At 40.0% G+C, this 20,243-nt stretch overlaps 1 protein-coding gene across 3 annotated transcripts in view; it reads right to left on the bottom strand.

Moving 5' to 3' along the window:
• The window catches only part of GRM7 (glutamate metabotropic receptor 7), a 743,749-nt gene that overhangs the window by 111,022 nt on the left and 612,484 nt on the right, over positions 1-20,243 (bottom strand). The window lies entirely within an intron of this gene.

Genomic DNA, 20,243 nt, shown 5'->3' with positions numbered 1-20,243 from the left:
TATACATTGAACTATATACACAAACACCCTAATGTCCATCCCTGGGCTATTTATGAAGTTCTGCTCTAGAACCTTGAGAATAAGAATGACCTGGTGTACTGCTTTGGGGTTAATTATCTTACCTCTCTAAGCACCAGTTCTGTTACCTGAAATATGGAGCTCACCACACCTTCTTCCCGGAACTGAATACTAACAGATCTCATAGATGTAGATGTACACTTACAAAGCCTGATGGGGGAGAGCATTTCCCCAGGTCATAAGCAAAATTTAACAACCTCTTCCTACTTTATCTCAGTCCAATCCATCACGTTCTACTTGCTTCTCTTGGTGACAAACCTGCCAGGATTTCAGGGGTGTCAAAACATAGCTGGGCTGCCACAGTTGCGCCCGTGTCAGCTTTTCCCATTATAAATTCCTATTTTCGAGAGCTCGGTGTGTTAGTGGAGCCTCTGTGGTTTCATCATTGCTGTAATTGCTGTGAGCCACCACTCCCTCCCAGGATGTGGGTAAGAAAGACATGTTTGGAATGTATAATAAGCACTTCCTCTCCCTGTCACTCTCATCAGACAGGGCTAATGCCATCCACATTTTGCAGGTGCATTCTGGTAGGTGCTAATTCCATCTATGATTCTTTTGGCAGGGTTCAAGTTTGTGTTTAATTAACTAAATGGCTTGAGCCACCCAATTCTTGTTGCCTCCAATGTAGCACAATTAGAGCAAATGGTAGCCATGGAAACCATTGGTTCCATCATAATTCCTAAAACAAGGATGGCTTACATTTGAGCCCAACCAATTCGCAACTCTCCACAGCATACGTTTACGGTTATTGTTAAATGGGGATTTGGTCACTTTGGAATGTGATGTGCAGCTTCTCATTTCAAATGAATGCCATCAGAAGGAGTCTGTCATTTCACTTATGTCTGCCAAGTTCCAATCATTCCCAGATCCCTCATATTTATGTTCAATTAGGGAGAGACTGCAGTCCATAAAAGAAATGGATATGAATTCTCGGTGGGGGTGGGGAAGTGCATCCCTTTTTCCATGATATAAAAGGGAGAAGATAAAAGTCTGTGTTGAACTAAAACGGTGACGACCTTGAAATTAATTACTCACCTCCTCCCCTAAGGTGGGTTGTTCTCCCTACGCCCTTGTGGCTAGAATATTCGTTTTGGTAATTTTACCACCAGGCTCTGCCCCACCGGAAGGAAAACAGGTGCCCTGTGGGAATTCTGGACAAAGCTGTTGTAACATACCGGCAAGGAGATGGAATTGCCTTCTCCTGAACAGAAGTTGCTAAATGGGAGTTTACAAATTGGGTCATTTAAAGCAATTTCTATACTCTATGACCATATATAAAAAATAAAGAGAAAAGTAAAATACTCCATTCCTCTACCAGTATGTAAGTCGTTTCAGAAATAAAGCCAATATATGTCTACGTGTACCACTTATAGAACACCGCGGCTGGCCCTGGGGCTGGTACGTGGCCCTCTATGCTTTAAGTGTAAACTGACCGCGCTGCCATTCTACTCACTTCCCACAGCTCTGTTTCTGGAAAGAACTATGGTTTTAAGTCATCATAGTTCATTGAGACAGTCACTTAATTATCTAAAATCCTGAAAAATAACCTTCTCTCCTCAAAAGGTGCTATACTTAGTTGAGTTGCCAAATAAAATAGAGGACACCTAATTAAGTTTAAATTCCAGATAAACACCAGATGCATTTTTAGTAGATGTCTCAAATAGTGTCTATTTTATACTAAAAATGGTTCACAGTTTACTTAATATTCAAGTTTAATTGTGCATTCTGCATTTTTATTTGTTGTATCTGGCAACCCTAGGAGCAAGATTTTTGTAATTTCTTTTTTTTCAGTCCTCAAACACTATAAACACTACTAATAATGCTAAAGGTCTCTCTCTTTTTCCACTTCCTCAGACTAGTGATGAATACTCAGCTCTCCTCAGAGGCCAGGCAACAAGGGGAGTGGGCAAAGGCGTGTGGGTGAAGGAGATCTGAAGACCGCTGGGGTTTCTGTGGTCTGTAATCAGCTAGCTGCCCTTTCTAGAAGAGGGGAAAGACAGAATTTATAGAAAAGTGGCATTTGGCTGCTGAGATATTTTTCCAACATCTGCCTCACTCATCACACACAATTAAGGCGAGATCTGATGGAAGATGAAGAAAGTGAACAGCGACTGTAAGACAAGATGTTATGAGACTACTTTCAACAGTAAAGATTTAAGAAATAAAAAATAGACAAGTCTAAAAACTGTTATGAGGCTATTTAAAAACACAAGGCGTAGTGTAGGACTGCAAGACATTTGTTCCAAGGGAGACCTTTCTGATAAGAAGTTGCCTTTTAAAAACCTACCTGAGTAAACCCTCTGCACACTGACCCCGCCATACGCAGGCACATGCTCCATGAATACATTTGTTTCGTTAAAAAGAAGGCCCAGCCCGGCCGGTGTGGCTCGGTGGTTGAGCATCAACCCATTGAACTAGGAGGTCACTAGTTCAGTTCCTGGTCAGGGGACATGCCCAGGTGGCGGGCTTGATCAGCAGGAGGGATCATGCAGGAGGCAGCCAGTGGATTTTGATGTTTCTCTCTCATCAATGTTTCCATCTCTTTACCTTCTCCCTTCCTCTTGAACCATTTTTTTTTTTTTTTTTTTTAGAAAAGAAATCCCAGTGTCAAGTTCAGCACAGGAAATACTGTCAATAATATTGTAATAACTATGCTATCAGATGGGTACTTGAGTTATTGGGGGGATCGTGTCATCAATTATATAACTAACCACTGTGCTGTATACCTGAAACTAATATAACATAATACTGAATGTAAAAAATAAAAAAATAAAAAAATTAAATAAAAAATAACATGTTTGCACTTAAAAAAAAGAAATTCCTGGATAACCTCCATGTTTAGACTTATATTGACACCTGACATTTAAGTAATATCCCACACCTTCAATTTCAGTAGGTAAGGTCAATTTAGTCTTCACACGAGGTTGATAACCTAAATTGTTAGCAGGAGCTGTGTCATCACTAGGGAGGATAAACTTGTCTTCACATGACCTCTAGTTACCTTCATTCAGGACGATAGCATTCCGTGACACGCGTTTGCAAAGTGGGCAGACTGAAATAGACCTGGAGCATCTAGCTTCCTACACCTCCAGGCTTCCTCTCGCCTCCGTCCCGCCTGTGTCTCTCGTTGAACTCTCTCGCATTATGGTCACAGGAAACACTGTTCACATACTCTCCAGCTGAAGATGCCATTTTCGGAAAGTGAATCCTTTTTTTGGTCCCTGGACCTCTGATGAGAAAGATTTTCCTAAAGCTGCGCTCTCGAGAGATTTGCATTTTCCTAAGGGACTGAAAGTGGTCATTTCTGCTTGCGGGTTAGTGCCCATGGTCAAGAGAATTGGACCTTCAAATGGCCTTTCTGTCTTATCAGGAAGCAGCCAGGGCTAGGTCCCGCCCACTGTAATCTTACCCTCCAAGGTATGATCTCCTGAATCAGTGAGTGCATGGAGCAGGTGATGGCAGCTCCTGGGAAAGAGATGGCGTTTTGAGTTGGTTACTCACGCAGAGGAATCTAGGTTACAGTCAAAATAGACTTTTTTTTTCTCCAAATGAGAAGAGAAAGTTTATTTAGAAAGTTACAGAAGTAACAGTAGCAGTGAGCCAGCTGGGCTGCGTAGGCTCAGGAAACAAGTTCCAGAAGCAAAAAAATAAAAGGCGGGGGGGGGGGGGGTGCTTGGAGTTAAGGGAGGGAAAGGGAAAGGGAGAGGGAAAGCTTTCAGGGGAGGAAGAGGCGGAAGGAAAGGTGCAGGGATCATCCCTAGAGGGGGAGCCCTAAGATGGACTTTTTGAAAGAAGGTTGATCCAGACGCAGTTCAGTAGAGTCTGCTCTTACTCTGTGTGACATTTGATGGGGTCCTTTAAAGTTACAATTGGCAACAGAAATAAACTACTCAGGCCTGCATTCACTGAAACAAACAAACAACAACAAAAACAGCTCCCTCCTCTCTCCCAGCCTGTCTCAGACCACGCAGAAAGCATCCATTTCCTAAACGCTCCTTTTGATAGCGGAGCACACAGCCTTGATTGCCGAGATAGTTCGGGCCAGCTAGACGGGTATTTGGGAATGAATGCATGCTGTGCAGGTTCCAGAGGCCAACGTGCTTTCTAAGTAAGAACTCACTATGCAGAGACTACAATCGCCCCATTTTACAAATGAAGAAACTGAGGCTGGAAAGGTTACGTGATTTACTCAAATTACCCACAGCTCCTTCATGAGGAAATGGGCTTTGATTCTTCTTTTTACACGAGAGAAAGAACGAAAGTTAAGGACTGGATCGGCCAACAGTGACCGTGCACTTGCTGTGTGCCTGCCCCTGGAACGAAGCTCCAGCCACTCTTCCCTCCAGCATTCCGTGCTGTCATTATCCCCCCCCCCCCCCCCCCCACCGCCTCACCCTCCGCCTTGCATGTGAGACACCAGAAGGCAGGAGACAGGCCAAGAGATTTGCCCAGGAACCACAGAGCAGGATCAGACTCTTAGAGGCCGCGCTTGGAACCCTGCTCCCACCACCCCTCAGCCCCAGTGCCCTGAGGTTTACTACTAAATTGAAATGGTTTTAATTTACAGAAAATTAATCCTGTTCTTGAAAACAATCAACATTTGGAATCGCTTGTCATAGAGACTCTCCCCAAATCTCCTCCAGACCCTTGATCTCTGGTGAGATGTTAAGGGTCTTGCTGCTTTCCCTGTCACTTTGTTCGCGTGACTCTGTCTCGGACCCTGTCCCCTCCGTCTCAGAGTTGTTTGCTATTTGATGGGTTTTCCTCCCTTTGATTTATTTTGTGTTCCGTATTTGCAAGAATGCTTTATATTTTTCTTTTCTCTTTGGTTTGCTAACTAGACTTTTGCCCATTCGGTCAAGCTTTTGCTTTACGGTTCCTGAGTTATTGTTTTCTTAGAAAGTTCTTCCCATTCCAATGTTTTTCAAATTTATATTACATATATAGAGATTTTTATTTTAGCTGTCTTATCTCTCTCCAGTTTCCCTTTGTGCAAGATGTGAAGTATGGACTGAAGTAGTTTTTCCTTCTATAATGGACATCCAGCTCATTCCACATTATGCACTGAGCAGAAACACCATTACTTCTTGAGTTGCAATGACACTATGATTAGAAACCCAATTTTCCCAATACACCTGACTGTTTCTGTACTTGCTACTATATCCCACTGAGCACTGTATCTAACCTTACAACAGTATCACAGCATTTTAATTACGTTGGCTTTAACTGCAATCTTGCCATGTAGTCTGGGAAGTCACTGATAATGCTTTTCCAAACTTGTCTTTATTATTTATTTTTTTCTCCCAGATTACCTTTAGAATTGGTTTGTCTAATTCTATTAACATTCTTATCAGTATTCCATTGAATCTATATGTTAATTTGGCACTGACAATCCTCCTCTCCAAAAGTCTATCTCTTCATTCAATTTTTTTAAAGCACTGAAGCCATCAATTATGGCAATAAAGCTGAAGAAAACCTGTTGCCAAATTCATCAGTAGCTTCAGGATTTTCCATTGTTTTTGATCAAATGATTTTTGAGGTCCATTTATATGTCTTACCTACATCCTAAAAAGTATACTATAAACATGTAGGAGAAACCAAAGCTATCCCCATTTGCTAAGGAGAGCAAAACATACAGACAATAAACACATGGTCCAGAAGCTAATGAGCGCTAGATGGTGGGCGCAGGAAAGCTCTGTGGCCTGAGTCAGGAAGGACTGATTACCGACACCTTTTTTCTGTCAATGACCATTTGGATATTCATAACATTATCTGAGGGCCATACAGAATTACCAACTTAAAAATCAGCCTGCTCTATTTGGCCAAACACCTAATTAACTCATCCCGAATGACATGGGCCTTGTGATGGCCCCTAGCCTGGACGTTCCCCACCCCTGATACACAGAGGATGGGAATTTAGCTGGGTCCTGATAGACCTATTGGAAGTTTTGAGCAATGAGTGAAATCACCAAGGTATTAGCTTATATACATTCTGAGTTAGCATTTTCTGATTTAAAGTTCAAGGATAGTCTATGTTACAAGCACACGAACTACAGATTTATGTACTTGAAAATATTCTAAGCTGTAGAGAAAACTTTGTTTTCTTTGGGGGGAGTAGAGCATTTAGTGTAGAAAGAGCTGGACACTTTCCAATTCAGAAGAGTCAAAAAGTTTGTGCAAAATGTTGCCAGCAGTAAAGTCTGCTAGCATAAGACATTGTATTTTCTGCTTAGAAAGTAAACATTTTTTTAATTTGATCTTTAAGTAGTAGCTAAATATAGTATCATTACAAATTGCATTGCGGGGCATGCCTGTTTATAGCATACTAGGCCCTTCATTTCAACTCTTCCACTGAGGATAATTAGAGAAACTGAAGAAAAATTTTAAAATTTGTCTATCTAGCTACCTAATCTATTTTAAGACACTGAAGAGTTAAAAAAAAAAAAAGGAGAGAAGAAATATGGGGAAAGGGCTCTAACCGGTTTTGCTCAGTGGATAGAGCGTTGGCCTGCAGACTCAAGGATCTTAGGTTCAATTCTGGTCAAGGCCATGTACCTTGGTTGTGGGCACATACCCAGTAGGGGATGTGAAGGAAGCAGCTGATTGATGTTTCTCTCTCATCGATGTTTTCAACTCTCTATCCCTCTCCCTTCCTCTCTGTAAAAAATCAATAATATATATATATGTGTGTGTGTGTGTGTGTGTGTGTGTGTGTGTGTGTGTGTGTGTATATATATATATATATATATATATATATATATATATATATATATGTATATATATATATATATAAAGAAATATGGGGAAAGGATCCTAAGAAAAGCGTGGGGGGAGTGGGGAGTCAGAGAAGTAATTGTTGTATTCTCAGAAGTTTTTTGTTGTTGTTGTTTTAACTTTTCCCTCTTCTATTTGTTTTCCCAAGAGCCATCTGATTATCTACTTCTAATTATCTACATGAATCACCTGTACAAATATTTATTAGGTATTAATTATTAGGTCTTCAAGGAAATGGGATTGAAAAGTGCATAGGCCTAATGGCAGATTAATTAGGACACAGCTCAAAAGAAAACAGGTGAATTAGAAAATTACGGAAAATAAGAGATGCGTTAAGACATTCCTAGTTACTTAAACTTAAGAGTCTTAGTATAAATTGAAAGTGAGAATGGGAAAGAAGTAATATTTCAATAGATAATGGCTGAGAGTTTCTAAAACTGATAAAAGATGATGAAAGAGAACAGCATACAGATTCCAAAAGTGTTAAAAACCTACGACAGGATGGGCGCGTGCGCGCGTACACACACACACACACACACACACACACACACACACACACACGACTTATGAAAACCAAAGAGGAAATCTTAGAAATCATGAGAGGGGGAAAAAGAACAACCATAATACTTTCAAAGGAGAAAAAAAATAACTTATTTCTCAACAGAAAAACAATGTAAGTCTAAGACCACATAACGCATCTTTAAAGTGGAACTAAATTTCCAAACAAAAACTAAAGTGCCCAGTGGGTATGACACAGGCAGTAGGAAAACTGAGTTCAGATCACAGTTCAGAGATTTAAGAAGAAATGAAGGATCAGAAAGAATAAATAAGTGGGTAGATATAAAGGAATCTTAAATTTATTATACAGTAATAGTGTCTTTGGGGGTATAGAATGCAAGATCGCAGTAGCATTTAAATAAAGGAGGAAATTCATGGAATTGCTATTCTAAGACACCAGCATGATCAGAAGAAATGGTTAAAGCAATAATTCATATTAGAATTCTATTCTAGAATACCTGTTATAATTGTATTAAACACTTGCATAAAAGGTTGATGCATGAGAGTGAAAGGAATATTTATATATATAAATATAAATTTAAATTTAAATATAAATATAAATAAATATATAAATATAAATATTCCTTTCTTGCTGTACTTTGGATTAATGAAAAATGACAAACTCAAAGTGAACTGAAAGGAAAAGATTAAGCTCACCTGATAAGATTATAAAATAATTTCCAACTGTGCATTTTAAATATAAGGGCATGCAGTTTGAAAGTAAAAGGATAAAAAAATATATATATCTTCCTCTTGAGCTCTTGAAATTCATTTGGGGAGTGGGCCAGTCGAGATCATGGATTCCAGGTTTTTACCACTGATTTCCCCAGCACAACAACCACACTGAGGGGTCAGGGACAGCACGGAGGGAGAGGGGACTTCTGGGATGCTAGAACTGTTCTGATCAGTAATTTGGATGCTGGTTATCTGGATGTTCATTTTATGAAAATTAACAGCTATACCTAGATGATTCAGGGACTTAATTTATCAGCTATTTATTTTTTAAAGTAAGATTTTCTATGAGTTCACAGTGGTATTATCAGAAATTTTAAACACAGGGTAGGGCAAAAGTAGGTTTACAGTTGTTCATATGGAAAAATAATATAATAATTAATAAATAATAATACAAGAATAAACTCTGTGTTTCACATACTCATACCTGTGAGCCTACCTTTGCCCTACCCCATAGAAAAATAGGTTTTCCCAGACTTTTCCAATACCTGGACTTAGGCATGGTATGCAGATCAGTCCAAGTGTCAAAACATGAGCTCTTGATGTCAGAGGTTGAGACATCAGTAATATTAGTACCTTCTGAATTGGTTTGGATGATGCTGGCACACAGTGTCTGTCTGGAAGGGGTCTTAGAGAGGAGCCTGAGGCCCAGGCCACCTACTTGTCCAGGCACAGGACACGGGTTCGGGGGAATGCGGAAAGATGTTCTTTTTTGCCAAAGTAAAATGTAAAGATTCTTCAACTTCTAGGGAAAAACAGCAACTCTGTATGTACCCTGGGACCATGTGGACATTTTCTCCTCCACTTCCCTGTCCTGGGAGAAGTGGTTGCCTTATGTTTATTTTCTGAGTGTCAGGGATGAATAATGCCACATATTAAAGTGTTCATCAAATGTCCAGTCACCATCTGGGCTAGAATCTAGCTGCCTTTCAAATGTTTTGTCAGCTATAATGGAATCGTGTTGAAATATGCCTGGCATATATACATTCCGGTTGGGATGTTCAATGCGTAGAGTAAGTCTTAGTGGAGAACAATAACGGAGGCATGCTTTTTTTATTGACAAAATAAACCAAACACTTCTATCTGTGCCTTTAAGCAAAATCTCATTAATCTGGTAGTCACTAATTCCAAACCCACATTCATTCAGACTGAATGAAATAGGCAGAATTTAACTCAGCCAATGAAGAGTATTTCCTAGGTAAATCGAAAGGGTAAATGTATTGAAAAATTGTTTTGAAGGTCTTTACATCATATAAATACATTTTAAAAGACTTAGAGACACCAATTATATATTCATGTTGCCGATAATTATATGTTCATATTATCTGTTCATTAAAGCAGCTCATTAATGTACTCTGAAAGAATAATTGGTTTAAGTTGCTATGCATATTTAAAAGAAATGAAACTCTGCTTTTTTAAAGATAAGCAATGGCTCTTTCACTGAATCTAATTGGTCTTATCCACAAATTAATTCAAATTCACACAGTTTTACTGAAGTTGTCTTTAAGACAACTTGGTGCCAAGTAAATTACTTTCTCTCTTCTAAATCGTAATCTTCCCAGAAATTAACAGGTCTGAATGTCTAGCTCCAAAATCGTTAGTAGTCATCCATCCAAAATCCCTTCTAACCTTCCTCTTAATTCTGCTATTATGTCTCTTCAGCTGTCTTACTTTCTTCAAGTTTAATATATTCCATTTCTTCCCAGAGTTAGAGCTTAGTTTTTCCGTGATCCTTTTGAACTTGGCCACCCACTCGAAACCAGACCTACTCTGACTTGAACGGTTCTGGGAGTTTCAACCCTCCCCAAAAGCTGGGCTCCTCTTTGACTTCTGCACATCTTAGCCCGGAGCCTGGCATATGGAATACATATCATTCAATGGTTTTAAACACTTTATAATATTATCTAAATTTAATTCTGAAAACAAATGAAGGAAGTACTGCAATTATTTGTATGCCCATTTTATAGATGAAGAAATTGAGGCACAGAGAGGTTAAATAAACCTAAGTATTGAGCAAACTGGGCCTTTGAAGTCTGACTCTGGAGCTAGGCTCTTTACTGCTAAGCTACTGACGACTCTGCCATGCTGTACCATTAATACTATGAACACGGATTACACTCCAAGACTTTAAAAGGGGGTAAGAAAGCAATCTAGCAAAGCCACACAGATTAAGGGATGCGTCTAAGAAAAGTCAAGGGACTTCAAGGTGACAAAATTAGATTAAAATTCCAGGATATTGCCATAGTACAAAAGGTCTTTCTACAATAGTCTTCATGGAAATTATGAATTTATTTAAAAACTGTCCATAGCTATTGACTGATGATTTTGCACTATCAAACTGTGAATTGACTTTCAAATCCCAGCTCTCTAGACATATCTTCTGTTTGTAAGACTAGGTGCATAAAGCTGTGCTTTTCTGTCTTTAATGGGCACATACAGATCACATGAAGATCTTGTTAAAATACAGATTCTGGTTCAGGAATCAGGCCGAAGATCATTCTGTATTTCTGCAAGGCTCCTATATGTGCCAATATTATTAGTCTAAGGGTCCAGATTTAGGAGCAAGAACACAGTTGTTCCAGTTCTTTGGGCTCCATTTTCCACTTCCTGTCATTGGGAGGCTTGGCCTCAGGAATTAAAAATCCCCATTGGGCTCTAGTAAGTCTATGGCAATTTTACTTGTTTCTCCCTGGCCCCTCTCTTCTGATTTCTTTATCCTTTTGGCTGACTTTCCAACTTGTCCTATGGAACTAACTAAGCAGAACCATGTGATCTACAGTGACCTGGGAGGCAATGAAGGAATAAGAACAAGAGCCACTCTTCATAGCGCAATCAGGGAGGGCTTCTCTGAGTAGGTGACTTTTGTGCTTAGACCAGAGGAGTCAGAGATACTTAAGAGAGTTCTGTACTGATCAGGAGGTCGTATAGAAATAAGGTGTAATAGCAACCGAGCATCACGTGTTCCACAAATAGAAAGAGAAACTTGGGGAGGAGGGCAGCCATTGGATGAGCATGGTTAAAAGAGCAGGGAGCATGCCCAGTGGGTCCTTGTAGCCTCTAAGTTCTATACTTTCTACATAGAGTGGTGGATGCAATGAGAAGCTACTAGAAAGTTTTAATGGGGTACAAACATAGTCTTTTACATTTCAAAAATCACTGTCACACTTTTGTGGAGAAGAAAGGATGGGAATGAGGACAGAATTGGAGAGGCCAGTCCAGAGCTGCCATGATGGCTAGGAAGGATGGAGGTGTGGACTCAGGTGGCAGCAGTGAAGCCCGAAGAGCAGCGGGTGACAGGTATATTTTGGTGTAAGGACTTGATCAGAGGCCATTTCCTCTTCCCTAAAGGGTGCTCTGCATCCCCACGTTTCCTTCCTAAATTCCCTGTTTCCTCCTCAGCACATCACACATTCCTCTGTATGTCATGGCTCACTCTTCTCACCACCGCCCTTCTCTATCAGTTACCTGCCCCTCGATACAGTAAGACAACAGTTTTCTGTAATGATTATTCATCACTATTGGTCAGGCACTGTTCAAAAAAAATGCCATTGGATCATTCCATTTAATCCAAGAAGATAAGTACTAATAGCATCTCTACTCATAGATGAGGAATATGAGGCTCAGCAAACATACTGTGCACAAGGTTTGGAATATTCATACACATTCGCAGAATTAAATTAAATATGATCCATGAGGAAATGCACAAATCCTTTCTACACATTCTCTCAGATTGCTTTGCATACAAATGCAATATAAATATTTGAGGTTGACAGTACTCCATTGACTCAGCTACGTCTAGGGAACAAAAACTCTATTAGTATACATTCAATATCTTTTTAATGACACTTGTTTTTTAGTTGCTCAGTTGAGGATGGTCCAAGCACAGTTTCAGCTAACCATATCCTGTTGGTTATAATCTCCCATTCCAAGGCGCAGTGTGATGACTACAGGAGAAAACAAAAACAAAAGCAAAACGCTTGCACCTCGAAGAACATGTGGCTCTGGGTGTTATCTGGAGGCTGCGAAAGGTGACCATTTAGATTGCTACTGGGACAACAGAATAGGCCAGATATAATGACCTGAATCATGATTAAGAAACAAAGTCCCTAAATGCTCCTTGTGCCTACTCCATTTTGTCACCTTTGCAATGGCTGACTTGCATCTTTCTGTTGCTTCTTTCTGTTAGGCTATTACCCACTGGAAACTAAAAATTCTCCCCAAATAGATAGGAGGTCATTTAGTTCTCAGTAGTAATTTCATGGCCATTGCCATGTATTTTAATAGAAATTAGAACATAAATGAAAATGCCTTATGACATGGCAGAGATTAGAAAATGCAATCTGGTTGTTTCATCTGCAGGGTAATTGCTTCATTGGACTAGACTGAAACCAATGACAGCAGGGCTGCTGGAAATTTCTGGTAACGGACTGTCAAGTCAACTGGTATTAGAGGAGTGTCCAAATTACTTTGTAAAGCATCTCTATTAAGACTAAATCTTTATTCAGTAGATAATTCCTGAGTGGCTTTGCACATTTTTAAAGAAATAATTCCTTGAGGTAACTGCCACCACCAAGAATCAAAATCTTACACTATTTTAGACTTAAAACCAAAGCAATCTTTTAACCCAAGTTAGTTGGCCAAGAATTCTTCCAAGTGCCTTACATTCTGTTTACTATTGTCTGTGGCAGTTTTTGTACTACAGTAACAGAGCTGAGTAGTCCTGACAGAGACCTTATACCCCAACAGTCTAAAGATTCACTCTTTGACCTACAGAGAAAGTTTACCTATGACTGGGATGCTGTTTATAATACATAATTTCAGTTATTATTTATAGTGTTTTCTTGGCCACAGTCTCACATCTTTTATTTAAATCTAGTATTTCTTAGGACAATGGAGTTAAGTTAGGGATATACACCAGCCATACCCATGAAGTTTTGTAAAAATGCAGATATGTAGGGCCTACTGCAGATGGACTTAATCTCATTACTTGACGTGCTTACCATATAGTTGCTATGCCATTGGTATCCATGTATATGCGGTCTCAGGGTTATTATATGTTATCTATCAAGATGTTTTCCTCTATAAAATTATTTTCATTTTTTTTTTTTTTTTTACAAATGATAGGTAGCATCTCTTTTCTTTGCAAGTAGCATTAATCATTATTCGTAGGGGACATTTGTCTAAAACTTCTTTGGATAGACTTTGTTATCTTGCTTTGCATGCTGCAGAAACAACTAAATTTCCTAGTGAGTTGCAGTATTCTCGATATGAACTCTATTCAGACCTTTCACATTTGAAAATGGCCCATAATAAATAACCATGGCCGGTGTAAGGCTCTTTGTTTTCTTCTGACTTTCCTAAAGGCTTTGCGATCAGCTATAGTCCCTCTCAGAGCCCTGAGGAAAAGGACTGTATCAGACTTGGATGGCATCATTTGGACAAAACCAGGATTTCCAGGACTCTTTTTCATAAAAAAACAAACAAATGGCTTCGAGAGACTACTACCCAAGAGTACGAAGGAACAAACATTAATTATCTAGGACTGAATGAACTAATAAGGGAAATTTTATTATTTGTTTGCAATATTGTTGATGTTGGCTTACTGTCCTATCATTTGAATAGATAAGGAGTCCCTTTTCTTTCTTGTTAAGCTATCTGTAACTCATAACAATGTGGATAAGCTCTGCTTTTGTAAACTGAAATTAAACATCTGATTTTCAGCTTTTCACACACTCTCCCAACTCCAATTCAGAAACTTGTATTGAATTTACTTACTTTACATGACTCTTGGTTGTTTGCATAGATTCAATATTAGTCTTCCCATCCCTTTTACCGAAATATTGGTTATGTGACCAAAGCCTGGCCTGGCATATCATATTTGAGGATGACGTCCATTTAATCAGGCATAGCAAGCCACTTTCAAAGAAGTAAGATTGACTTTCATGTGGGATATGAAATTGAAAGTAACAAATGAACAAACAAGGAAAATAAACAAAAACTCATAGACACAGACAACAGTATGGTGGTTCCCAGAGGGAATGAGGGTAGGGGAGTGGTAAAGGGTAAAAGGGGCCAAATGTATGGTGATGGAAGATGACTTGACTTTGGGTGGTGGGAACACAACGCAATATAAAGATCATGTATAATAGAAATGTACACTTGAAGCCTATATGATCTTATTAAACGATGTCACCCCAATAAATTTAATTTTAAAAACGACTTTTATGGAGCCCTCACAAGAACACTGACCTATACCTGGCATAATAGGGGCTCAGCATTACAGGTGGTAAAGAATATCACTTTCTGTCAGGGCAAAAATATTTGAATAATTTGGGAGACTTGAGTAGAGAGAAACCCCCATTTATAGATACTGCAGGGAAATCTGGTAGAGTTTTTGGACTTGGCCTTCTAGCTTCAGAATGGCAAATGTTAGGGACTTTCAAAGCCAGTCTGAGATTTCTTATGGAAATTTCCAGCAAAGCCAACTTAAGCTGTCTTAAATAGCAAATTAATACTTGCTGCACCTATGTAAATAACCAAGCTAAACCTACTGAGACCAGTCTTATTTTTTAATCAAGAACAATCTCTTTATTTTTTGAGATTACTATTGGTCAAAAGCAGGAAAGACTATAAAAAATTGGGAATAAGCAAATGATTCTGATGTTTCCCATGGAAAACTATGTACATTTTAGATCAAGGCATCCTAGATTATCTCGTCTGTACCATAGACATGTACACTTGAAGCCCACATAATATTAAGCAATGTCACCCTTTGAAGCCTTTCAACTATTTCACAATCTTTAACTTATAGTTAACTCACTGGAATGAAAAATAATCCTTGTCTTTAGTCAAACAGATAAATTTTGTCTATTATGTCCACAAGTCGAATTGCCCACCCCTTGGCAAAAACCAACTTTGTGTCTACTTGCATGTTCATTTCAACTTTTCTTTACTGTATTTAAATTTGTGCTTCTTTGATTTGTTCTTTGAATTGGTTACAAAAATCTTCCCGGTGCCCTCATTATCACAATGTTATGAGTTACATAATAAAATCTTAAACATGTGCATTAGCATTTTTAAAATAATTACTTGCAAAGTTGGATTTTTTAAATAGTACCAAATTAGCTTGCATCCAAAATGCAGTAGTGAGGAGCAAACAAAATTCCTATCATTCTAGAACTTACATTCTAAAGGAGGGAGAGGAACAATTAATTAAATGTAAGTGCATTAAGTCACAGAGTGCATTTGAAGGTTACAGTGCTAGGAGAGATATAGAAGACACCATCTCTTTGAACTGCTGCTCTGGAAATAAACTCACTTGCACATTTTTTCTCTGGGAGGTAGCAGAACCTAGAAAGATAACTTTTAAAATTCTAGTGTTACTCGTGGCTTATCAGAAGTCTTGATCTCTGTGACATATATCACAAAACAGTAGAAAATTTGGGGCTGGGGACACTTAGAAAAGCAAAGAAATAATTTCCAATAAGGTGCATATCATGTTAACCAGTGATAACCTTCCCTTCCCCAGATTACAAAAGGCAGCTTCAGATATGTGAATTAGGTTTTTGATTTGGCAGATAGATTGATTTTTTTCTTTCATTAAACAAGTAAAGGGTTGCCTTTGAACATGTGTATGTACAGGTCTTTGGGAAAAGAAACCTGAGCTCTGTTGTACCAACTAAAAATAGACAATTTGATTGAAAAACACATATGTGGGCATTAGGGCAAACTTCAATGGTGGTTCTAAGTAGATAGAATTTCTTTCAGAAGTAGAGTCTGCATCACAGATTTGTCGGAAATCACATGGGTGCGATTTTACGTCTGATTTACCAATACCATCCATTCACAAGATATCACCCTTTTGTGCTCTGCTTATCAGAGTAAGTTACAACTTTTAAAAGCTTGACTGACTAACTCATACCCAGATGCCAGCAAGGCTCTGGAAGCAGTGTAGGTGGCTGGATTACTCATAGGTGGTAGGTATGGCAGAAAACCCTGATTTCCTGCTAAAAACATCAAAGCATGAAACTCTTCTGCTTCAAAGAATTTCACATCAACTGCTAGCCTACCTTAGAGAATTCTAATTTACGAAAACGTAATTTCATGTGCAATAACTTTCTTTATTATGAACAGTAGCAGGCAAATTGCATCTTCATAAAGATTTCTATTCCAAGAGCTCAAATCTCAGGAACTCAATGAAAGGCTAATTATGCGTGAGCAGTCCCTGATGCTGAAAGCAAGCAGGACACAGGGGACAGTGCTGGAGAGACATGAATTGTTACCTCTGTGAGATAGTATCTCTCTTTCTGGTAGCAGGCATATGAATCTGTCAGTAATTACAGGGAGATGCATTCTGACATCCAGTTCTTTCTTTTTTATCTCTTCTGTAGATGATAATCAGAGAGATGGATGCTGAATGAATATGAAGAATAAAATATGACAAAACAGAACAGAGCTGTGTTCAATCTTGGTGCTCATTTTGTATCCTTTCTTTCACGGTGTGTAAAGCCGGATTCACAGTGTGCCACCTGACGCGGTGAGGGGAGGATGGTGGTAATTCAGAGGTGTGGAATGCTGCTACCTCCCTGCATGTGCTTGTGTGAAATTCCACTCTCAAGGCACCAAAAGCAGGTCTGCTTATAAATATTATCTCCTTACAGACTTGCTCTCCCCTTATCTTCTTTCCCAAAGATAAATGTTGAACAAACACAGTGATTTTTTTTTGTCCTGCGGATATGTGTCCGCTGACGAACCTCCCTAAGGAGATGTGGGTCCCTGGCCCTGCTGGTTGCCTACCCAGCATTCCTCCTGCCTGTTCCCAGCATGGCTTGTTGTTTGTTCATGTTTTAATCTTCCCCACTTGGGCTGCCAGGATGGACACTGATCAGTCTTACCCAACAGCAGGTGGCAGTCCCCTGGCCGCCACTCCTGGTCCAAGGAATGACATTCCTTCTAATTTGGCTCAATGAAATTGAAGGGAAGACTCTATGTCAGTGGCTCTCCACCTTGGCTGCACATTAGAATCACCTGGGAAACTTTTTAGAATCCTGATTTCTGGGCCTCATCCTCCGGAAATTCTGTTTCTTTGTTATGGGGTGAGGCTACAACATTAGTAACCAAGAAACAGAATTTCCAGAGGATGAGGCCCAGAAATCAGGATTTTAAAAAGATTCCCAGGTAATTCTAATGTGCAGCCAAGGTGGAGAACCACTGCTCTATGTCCTGTGGTAGCTGAACAGAGACCGAGCAGCCCATGGCCTCAGTTGCCACTGGAGGCATCTTGTGAGCGTGACTGCAGACAGTAGGATAGAGACATAGAAAAAACTTGAATTCTTGTTGACTCACGGAGACATTGACACAGTGCCTGAAGCCTGACCACCGCTGGATTGATGAACACGCATCTTCTTGGTATTCAAGCCACCCTGAGTCAGGTTTCTGTTCTTTGCATTCCAAAACATTCTAATTAAATGCGAGGTACAATGTATCTCTTCTCCAAGAACTCAATGTCCCCAGGTTAAGTCAAGTAACTAATCCTCAATGAAGGCTTTTCATCTCTAACCTTCTATGTTTGCATTAATTCACTCAACAAACATTTATGTAGCACCTGCGGTCAGCCACAAACTTTGATACACAAAACCAGATACAGGCCTGGCTCTCTATAACATATAATCTAATACAGATGTTCTCAAGCTTTTGGGTACCAAAGGCCTCTTGGGCAGTCTGGGGAAACCTATGGACCTATTCTTAGAATATTACCTAGAATAAGACACATAGCATTACAAAGGAAGCCAGATATGTTAACCTATAGTTATCAAATTGCTATTAAAAATTGTGACATTGTGACACACACACACACACACACACACACACACACAAGGCTTCTTTGTCAATGCCTTAAATAACAAGATAAAAGCAATGGGTTTAATGGCCTGCATAACTTTGAAGTAATCATGAGCATAAATGATATTTTGAGGTAGCTGCAACAAGTATAACATGAGTTGAATATGTCTGTTGGTTTTTTTTAACATGTGCAAAGACCCTGTGGCAGAACAAAACATAGGAAGTATTAAGGACTAAGACTAGTGTGGCTGGATCACAGGGTGATGGTAAAGAGGGGTATGAATGAGGTTGCTTCGGTGGAAAAGGGTTGTTTCTCTCTCTCTCTCTCTCTCTCTCTCTCTCTCTCTCTCTCTCTCTCACACACACACACACACACACACACACACACACACGTACACCAAAATAACTGTAATAAGGAAATAGCACATGAATGGGCTGAAACAGCACATGAAATGGCAATGAAATAACTATAGAAAGGAAATTGTAGATGCAGTTTTTGAAATGAATGGGTCTACTGATCAATTCAGTTAAACAAGAATTTTCCCCAGGGACTATAATCTATAGTTGATTATAATAAAAAACCTTGGTTGAGAGGATATGGGCAAATTATCAGACATTTTCCCAGTTAACTGAAGAATCACGGGCTTGCAATGATGTTAAATCCATTTTATGGATGGGGAAACTGATGCGCAGAGAGAAGAAATAATTGCAGGAAGCCACACAGGCAGAGCTAGACCTGAGCCCTGGCCCTTTAACTGTAATCACTGCATCCTGCTGCTGCTGCTGCGGCGGCGGCACACCCAGCTCAACAGCACAGGCAGAGCCAGGTCATTTGTGTTGCTTACCGGGAGCTTTTATTGACAACTAAGAGCTCTAAGGAGAAATTCAAACTGAATTATCAAAATCTAAACTTGTCCGACTACCAGCCCCATCTCCCCACCTCAACCCCTGGGATCAAGAATGAGAATTTTATTTGGTGTGTCTCTCATCTATTCTACATTACTCTGTGATAAAGAAAATCCATTTCCCACTAAATTACAATTGCTTTTTCAGCCTAACAAACACTATACCCCTGGTACACACCAGAATAAAAATAAATTGATTTTTAAGTATCCCTGAAAAAAATAAAAACAATAAGAAGCATAAAAATCGTGGTGCCATTGTGTGCCTTTGGAACAACTTAGCTATGAAAATGGATTCCGTCCCTGGAGACAGCAATTGTACCTCTATGAGGGCAACGTTTCTGGGCAGTTCAGTAGCTGAGTAAAAACTAGCTTTCCAGACAGTTTGCATACATGATGCTAAATGATTGTGTGCTTGAACTGTTGCTAAGAAAATAGGACAGTTAATAAAAGAGAGGGGCTTTTCTCCTCACTGGAAACCCTCACAACCCCTGTATGTTAGGGTCTGAAAACTTGGCCCTCAACAGCAGGTAAGTGACAATTTTATCTAGGGCTGCATGGGCTCAGGTGGCCACCGATCCACTGAGATCCTATGTCAGTTACTCTCTGAAAATCCCCGCTCCATCATCACTTCCATAAAGGCTGCTTCCTCACGCAATGCTCTGCTGGTCACTGAGCCAGCCTCCGTCCTTTGGTACTGAAGCAAGCACAGTTGTCCCTGCGTCAGCCTAAAGCTCCCGCACCGTGTGTCAATGCAAAAACTGAACACTCATGTTTTGAGGAGCAAGAGTTCTCATCACTCACCAAGACACAGACACTGAAGTTTAAACAGATGTTCACCACCTATCACCACGTGGTGCTCAAAAACTCTCCGAGGATGCACAGTAACCAGTGTGAATGAAACAAATGTATTTCAGCGTCTTGTTAAGAACAAAGAACAAAAGGATAATTAAACTTCCAAGTACTTAATTTTGTATGGTAAACATCTAATCTAATAATAGACAAACATGGTAATTGACTGTACCTTTGCTATGCCTCCCATTGGCTAATCAGCACAATATGCAAATTAACCACCAACAAAGATGGCGGCTAATTTGCATACTGCAGGCATGGCAGGACAGGCCATCCCACCTGCCCTGCCGCCATCCGAGCCTGCTATCTGCGACCCAGGGCGGCGGGCGTCCCGTGTGCAACCCGACCTGTGGGTGGCGGGTGGGACCATGGCGATTGGGCACCTGCCCCGCCCTCATCCGGCCCTCCCATGGGGGACCTGGGGCTGGTGGGCTGGAAGGCGGCTCCGGCCAGAGCAAAGGCCTGGGTCCTGGGTGCCAGAGGAAAACCGGTGCCGGCAGCCAGGGG

This window comes from Myotis nattereri (genome assembly GCF_964212035.1).
Source record: "Myotis nattereri genome assembly, chromosome: 14".
NCBI lineage: Eukaryota > Metazoa > Chordata > Mammalia > Chiroptera > Vespertilionidae > Myotis > Myotis nattereri.
The sequence above is the reverse complement of the archived record's forward strand: the minus strand, read 5'-3'. Positions and strand labels throughout refer to the sequence as shown.